Below are 7,212 nucleotides of genomic sequence, written 5' to 3'. Positions count from 1 at the left end.
GGGAGCAGGCATTATGCCTGGCGCTAGTAGCAGCATTTGGGCTAGCTGTTGTTGCTTGGTGCGGCCTGAAACCCTCATTTTTCTACGGTTGGCCCCTGGACATGGCGCATGTGAGATTTGGGAGCTATCGATCACTTGTGTTCTTGGTCAGTTTAAGGAGCAGCTGCTAGCGTGCTGCATTATTGGAAATATTGTTGAATGCTCAAGGGGCCGGGCTGCCCGGATCCAGTCTCAACTTGTTTATTTGTACCCATAAGAAATGGTAGATCAAAACTCTGCTGTTAAACGTGGTTTAGCCGGCATCGGTATTGTGGCGGTGGCATATGTCATAGTTCTGGAGGACGTTTTCGCGAATCAAAATTTTCCAGTAGCTATATGGAGTATTATTTGACATCAAATCATTGAGTAATCTTAACTCAACATAATTGAGCAACAGCAAACTGGGCCTTACTTAGTAAGAAGTTCTAGTTTAGTTTCAAAGGTTTCTTGTTCTTCTAGGCAAACACCTAAGGGTGTTCTCCTGAATCGTAGTATTAAATTGTCAAATCTTCGAGGAATCACAACACTCAACGGAAAACAGGTTACACACTCACACAATCCAATTTTGCAATCGAACACAAATATATAGGGTACGTAGCATTTATGTGGTTTGCAGTCCATTTGCTTTTGTTCATCTAGCGCAGCTTCTCTTGGCTATTTGCTCGTGGTCTCTTTCTCCGAGTTGTTTCTTCCATCATCTCCTCAGGCCGAGCAGTCCAAGGAGTAGAAGTATGTAGTTCGTGTTGAAAACATGTCTCAACATCCTGATTTTACTGTCGTCCCATGGCGGGTATCTGAACATGAACTCGATTAGGAAGCTTCTCTTGAACACTGCCTTTTTGTTACTGAAAAGCTCAAAGCTGTATTTGCCATGGTACTGTCCAAACCCGCTTTGCCCAACGCCACCGAACGGGAGGCCTTCTACTGCGTACTGCAACAACATACTAGTCAAGATTAGGTCAATCTCAACAGCAAAAAGAATGAGAACACTTCAAAGATTTATGCTGCGAAAACGCGTGTAGTTTGGAGGAATGAGGTGGATAAGTTTGCATGCCTGCACAATTGCGTCGTTGAATGTGATACTTCCAGATGATGTTTCATCTATAATCCGGTGTTTTAGCTTCTCGTTTTTGGTGAAAGCATAGATTGCCAATGGTTTTGGCATTGATGTGACAAACTTAATAGTATCTTCGATCTTTACCTGAAAGCCCACATGTACATACACCATCAACTTAGTATTCCCTTCGTTCACTTTTGTAAGACCTTTTAGACATTTAAGACATCATCTAAAACAGTTCAATTTCAGCTGTCCTAAACGACTTACAAAAGTGAACAGAGGGAGTATTATAATCTGTCACATAATATTTGTCCATTCGGCATACCGTGATGATAGGGAGCAGTGGGCCGAATATCTCCTCAGTCATGATGTCAGAATCGAGTGGAGGGTTTAACAGTATGGTGGGTTCAATTGTCCTGCGCCATAGGCATAGTGGCATGAGGCACCAATTTTATCCATTTATTTTGTACATGATATATCCATAAGAAGGATGTGGACAAATGGAGGTGAACTTACAAGGTCTTTTCGTTTACTGATCCCCCATGCACCACTGAACATGCCACCCTATCATCATCCAAAAAGTTGCTTAACCTCCGGAAGTGCTTTGCGTTCAAGATCCTGGCCATGCACTCTGGTGTAGTGGTAAATCTCTTGACCGTTGATTTCAGTAGCTCAATCTTCAAAGAGACAAAAATTACTGCATGCTCAAGAAGCAGTCGGAAGATATATGTAGTGTATATGCCATGAGCTTGTATAGTATTGTAGTTAACTGGATATTAGAGTGGACCATACCAGAATAGGAGCAAATTTCTCCTCTACCAGGATGTAGTCAAATGGCAACACATGCTTGGCCGGCACATACTTACCATTTCGCTCCCGCTATTCGATTCACTGCAATCTGTATAACCCGCACATGGGGTATATAGTTAGTTCGTCATTCATTGTGACTTGTTGCAATTAAAAACATGACAAATCCCTAAGAATTACCTGCCTATCTCTCTTACTATCGAGCTGATCAACAATGCACGGACATTTCGACCCAAGTTCAAGCGCAACAGGGGTCAAGTGCTTTGCTGCTTTCGTCAAAATAAGACGCCCTACATTGGCGCTTCCTGAATAACACAAAGATCATATACATACACGTAAGAACAATAATTTGATGGGATCTTGTCTATAATGACTGCTTTTGTGAAGAAGCAAGGTGAATTTTCAAGTTTGTTGTTACCGGTGAAAAGAACTTTGTCCCATCTGTGTTCCATGAGTTGTTCTCCAACTTCCGGTCCACCTAAGATGACCTTCACAGCCTTAGGATCGAGGTACCTTGCTATATTGGCAGCAAGGAATGCAGCGGTGGACGGAGCAAGCTCGGAGGGCTTTACAACCACAACATTGCCAGCTGCTAGTGCGCCAGAGATTGGCTCCAAAGCCAAACCTGCATTACAACACAACAACATACCCACATTATGTAACTATCCTTTTGCTCAAAATGGAGACAAGATAAGGACTAATTGTGCAAAGCATGTACCCAAGAGTGTGACATACACGCTTCAAGTTTCAACCATGATCGTTAACATCACATGAATATAGTTAGATTCTCCATGAGTAAACATCAATGCGGTGTTATACTTCGGGCAGATTCTTGATGACATGGATTTGAATTCCGCATACATTCCAACGGAGAAACTATTTTGCTTCCCACAACTATTGTTAGTAAAAATAATCGACATCTCTTTGATTTAATGAATACCGGGAACACATCACCACTTAAAGCATTCATAAAAACAATGAAAGGAAAAAAAATGCATGTTGTCGTGACTACTCAAGTCATATATGACTGGATTTATGCCCAATTGAGTTTGATTACACCACGGAAAAATGGATCATTTCCAAAAAAAATGTGTGGAAGGAGTATTTCCTTTGTGATAAGGACATCGACACTACGGTTACACCCACTTTCCTATAACTATGCTTGCTAGAGTACCTAAATACAAAAACCACATAAGAGAAATTGCACACCACAACTCATGTACCAAGTACTTCCGTTTCTAGGAATTATTCATATTTTTCATGAGTTGGTGTTATGACAACATGTATGCCATATCCTTATGTTTGGCACTATCGTACATTCCTTAGGAGTACTAATGGCTTACTAAAGAGTTGCATAACCTCCAGGATCCCGCCAACCGCGAAGACGCACCGTCGGCTGTGGATACAAGCTTGCAGCGTGAGCCGTGTCAGGCAGGAGAACAACGGGAACCCGGCGGTGAAGAACCCGTCCCTGGTTGTGCAGATGCAGGTGCGTGGTGTCAGGGGGCCCATTAACCCATAACCCCCCGCGTCGCCCCCGCTCGGGCGACTCGGGCGGGACGCAACCCTAGCCGCCGGGGCTCCCCGTCCTTCTTCCCCTTCCTCCGCCGCCGCCGGAGGACGCCGCCGGCCTATGGCCCGGGGGCTGACGGCGGTGGCGGGGGCCTTCCCTCTCTCCGGCGCCATGGGGGCGGTGCGGAGCCCTGCGGTGTGTGGAGGCACGGCCGATCTGGCCTTGGTGGCGCGGCGAGCCTGCCTTCCGGCGGCGGCGCGGTGGCCGCCTCGGCCTAGGGCGGATGGTGGCGGGTGCGGCGGCTGGCCCTACTTCGGGCAGCGGCGGCAGCCGGGTCGGCGGCAATGGACCATCCGACCTCGGTTCGGTAGTGGCGGCATGGAGGGCCTGGTGGTTGGGTCGGCGCCATGTGTGGTTTGCCCTCCGGACAAATCTGATCTGGCCGGTGCGATCTGCTCAATGTGCGGCGGCTCAGATCGGCGGCGACCCATGCACACGATGCTTGATGGAGGTTCCTTGAGCGGATCCGGGTGAAAACCTAGTTCTCGGCTTGATGCCAAGACCGGCGTTGGCGGCACTCTTTTGTGTCATTACCTTCTTGAAGGCATCGCCGTGGAGAAGCTTCAGACTTCTATCCGCTACCTCCGGGGGAAACCCTAGATCAGTAGATCAGATGACGGCGGCGCGTTGGTGTCGTTTCCTCCTTGGGGGCGACATTCTTGGAGGCGTACACGGGTTCGAGGGACCAGTGGGCGGCTTGGTGGAGCGGTGCTTCATCCTGCACATTGATGACGGCGGATCTTGGCGGCGTGGTGCAGTGGAGACTTGGCGCCCGATGCGCGGTGCTGGACTCGCGCAGGAGGGGTTGCTGTCTGGCGTCATGGTGGCGTCGATGACAGAGTGGCCTGACAAGGTAGAAGCCTCAATATCTGCTCTAAGACGGACCAGTGGAAGATGGCGACGACGACACATGTGAGTGCGCCTGACCAGTTCATGCCCCAGACCCAGTATGTGGCTCGGTTGGGGCTTTTGGCTTTTGATGATAGGCTTAGGTGAGTGGACTGGGTATTTGGCCCAGCTAGCGCCCCTTCATCATATGGATAGGAATAGTGGCATATGATGCCAAGATGGCGGATTCAGGCATATTGTTATAATACTTTGTAAGGTCCTCGAGAATAATCAATAAAGTGGCCGCATGCATCTCCCGGATGCAGAGGCCGGGGGTCATCTTCCTTTTCTAAAAAAAAAATAACTTTTCGTTGTATTTGAGTAGTTCCATTGCCATATTAATGTAAGTTTTAATTTCTCTAGAAAAATGCGACTTTCAGGTTAGATGCAATGTTGTGTTAAAAAATGGTTAAATGCAATGCATGGTGTGAGGTCTGGACTGAGGATCAATAGACATCTTGAGTAGTAGTCAGGTTGTGAAATAAATTACCATGATGGCTCTAGTTAAAGAGGAAACCACAAAATACATTGTAACGCATGTTTACATTTTTCATACACATTGTACAATTTTCATATACATCAAGAGCATTTTGTTATACACTTTAAACATTTTTAAATATATGTTGATGCCTATTTTTTCATACATTTTCGGTACACATAAAACATTTTTATAGATGTTTAACATTTTTCCAAATATCTTTTTTTGAAAAAAATCAATTCCTTGTTAAACATTTTTCACATATATGTTGAACTATTTTTCAAATGATACAAAACATTTTTTAAACTATGTGAACATTTCTCACATTGTATAAATTTGTTTAAATGGCTGAAAAATATTTTTGAAAAGCGTGAATATTTTTCAAAATGTATCGTACAATATTTTGAATGGCAAAAAACATTTTTCCTGAATTACACGAACAATTATTTTACAGTATACAATTTTGTCTAAAAATATCACATACATTATTTTAGAGACATGAACATTCTTTAAATGCCACTAACATTTATTTTATTGCTATCAATATTTTTGAGATTTACGCTAACAAAAAATTACACTGTGTTAACATTTTTTCAGATTCACAGTGAACATTTCTATAAAGTTTAAGTACATTAAGAGTTTTGAAATATATGTATTTTTTCCAAAGTAGAAAAAAATAGAAAGCAAAAAAACTCAATGAAGAAAGCACACAGAAACTACGTGTACGTACATGATTATGGACTGGCCCATATAGAGCGTCCTTGAGGAGAGACTAGCTTATGTCTTGCTGCGGACGAGACACAACCGTGCCCTGCTATGATGATCCTCCATTTCTTAGAGGGGGGCGCAGCCGATCCAACTATGCACCGACATGCTACACGGTACTTCAACTTTATTTCTTTTATTGGTCTATATATATACATATAGTAGTAATCCAATGGTATTTTTTATTTGCACCAGTATAGCCTAAATTGAAATGAACATAAATGAGATTCGTACTCAGTCAGAGAATGCTACCCATGTTGATGTAGCTACTTAGATGTGTATTGCAGTAAAGTCCCCAACTTTGGGTTTAACGACTAATATCCGTAGTGCACTTCCCCGCAAAAAATAAATATAGTCATGGTGCACACGTCGCAATTAGGAAACGAGAAAGAAAAGACAGCGCTTGTGTGGCTTGAGCAAAGAAGTCGGCGTCACCTAGTGGCAAATTCCAGCAGGAGAAGACGAGCACGACGCCGAGCGGCTCGGGCACCACCAGCGCGGTCGCCGGGAAAGAAACCAGCGGCGCCTGGGCCTACAATCAAAACAACAAGTCATGGCCTCTACAATCAAAACCAGCAGCCTGCTTACTTACTGATCAGGTTTTTCAGCGGCACCATGTGACACATGTGATAAGTAATCCAAACTTTAAAAAAAAAAATCAGCGGCTGTGGCGGGAGCTTGCCTTCTCGGGGGCCGCCCATCCCTCGAGGTTTCTTAGCGTGTGATTGACGGACTTGACAAGAGCCCCGATCTGAAGACGGTGAAAGACAGAGGAAATTTACCAAATGGACGCAAGACAACCAACTTCACAAGACGCACTGAAACTGAAACTGAAACTCATGGCCAGCATGCCATGGATACAGACAGATTGCACCTGTACGGCTGTACGTACCTCGTCCCTGTAGGATTCGGCGCGGTGCTTGCCGAGGTCGTCGTGGAGCGCGTCGAAGATGTCCTCCTCCTCCTCCGCCAGGAGCCGGAGGAGCCCCTTGAGCTGCGCCCGCCTCCAGGCGAGGTCCTTGGTCCGGCCGCTCTCGTACGCCTCCTGCAGGCCGCTCAGCAGGCCGCCGAAGCCATGCTGGGGATTCTCGTGCAGGCTTCCCATGGAGACGAGAGGCGGGCGAGGTATGGCTCACGAAGTGCACGCTCGCCGGTTGATGGCCGCGGTGTCGAGATGCTCTTAGGTTGTGGAATGAAGCGCGCCCCGGACGTTGTGTTAAATAGCGTGGAGTACGCCCCAACTAAATAGAAAACGAAAAATGCCTGTACGCCTGACCGTGTGGTTGAAATGTGGCGGGCCGTTCATCAATGCGGTGGTTTATTGTCACCGTAGGCACAGTTGGATTTGCGGGGGCTGTGCGTGACAAGGTGGCCGTTAGCTTGCCTGTCCAAATTAGACATAACGTGTGCATTACTGCTGTACTCCCTCCGTGAACTAATATAAGAGTGTTTAGATCACTATTTTAGTGATCCAAACGCTCTTATATTAGTTTACAGAGGGAGTACTAAATTGTTGTGGTGATCGTTGGTTTGCTGACGTCCACCGTAGTCTGTAGCACAACTTCAATATGGTTGAAGCTCCTTTGCCCCAACCTCCACCATTGG

At 45.8% G+C, this 7,212-nt stretch overlaps 1 pseudogene; it reads right to left on the bottom strand.

Annotated features, from left to right (window-relative positions):
• Positions 1 to 468: 468 nt before the first annotated feature.
• On the bottom strand, positions 469 to 6,827 carry LOC123127864 (aldehyde dehydrogenase family 3 member F1-like; annotated as a pseudogene).
• Between the last annotated feature and the right edge of the window lie 385 nt (positions 6,828 to 7,212).

This window comes from Triticum aestivum, chromosome 6A (genome assembly GCF_018294505.1).
Source record: "Triticum aestivum cultivar Chinese Spring chromosome 6A, IWGSC CS RefSeq v2.1, whole genome shotgun sequence".
Classification (NCBI taxonomy): Eukaryota; Viridiplantae; Streptophyta; class Magnoliopsida; order Poales; family Poaceae; genus Triticum; species Triticum aestivum.
Note: the sequence above shows the minus strand (reverse complement) of the source record. Positions and strands in the feature narration are given on the sequence as shown.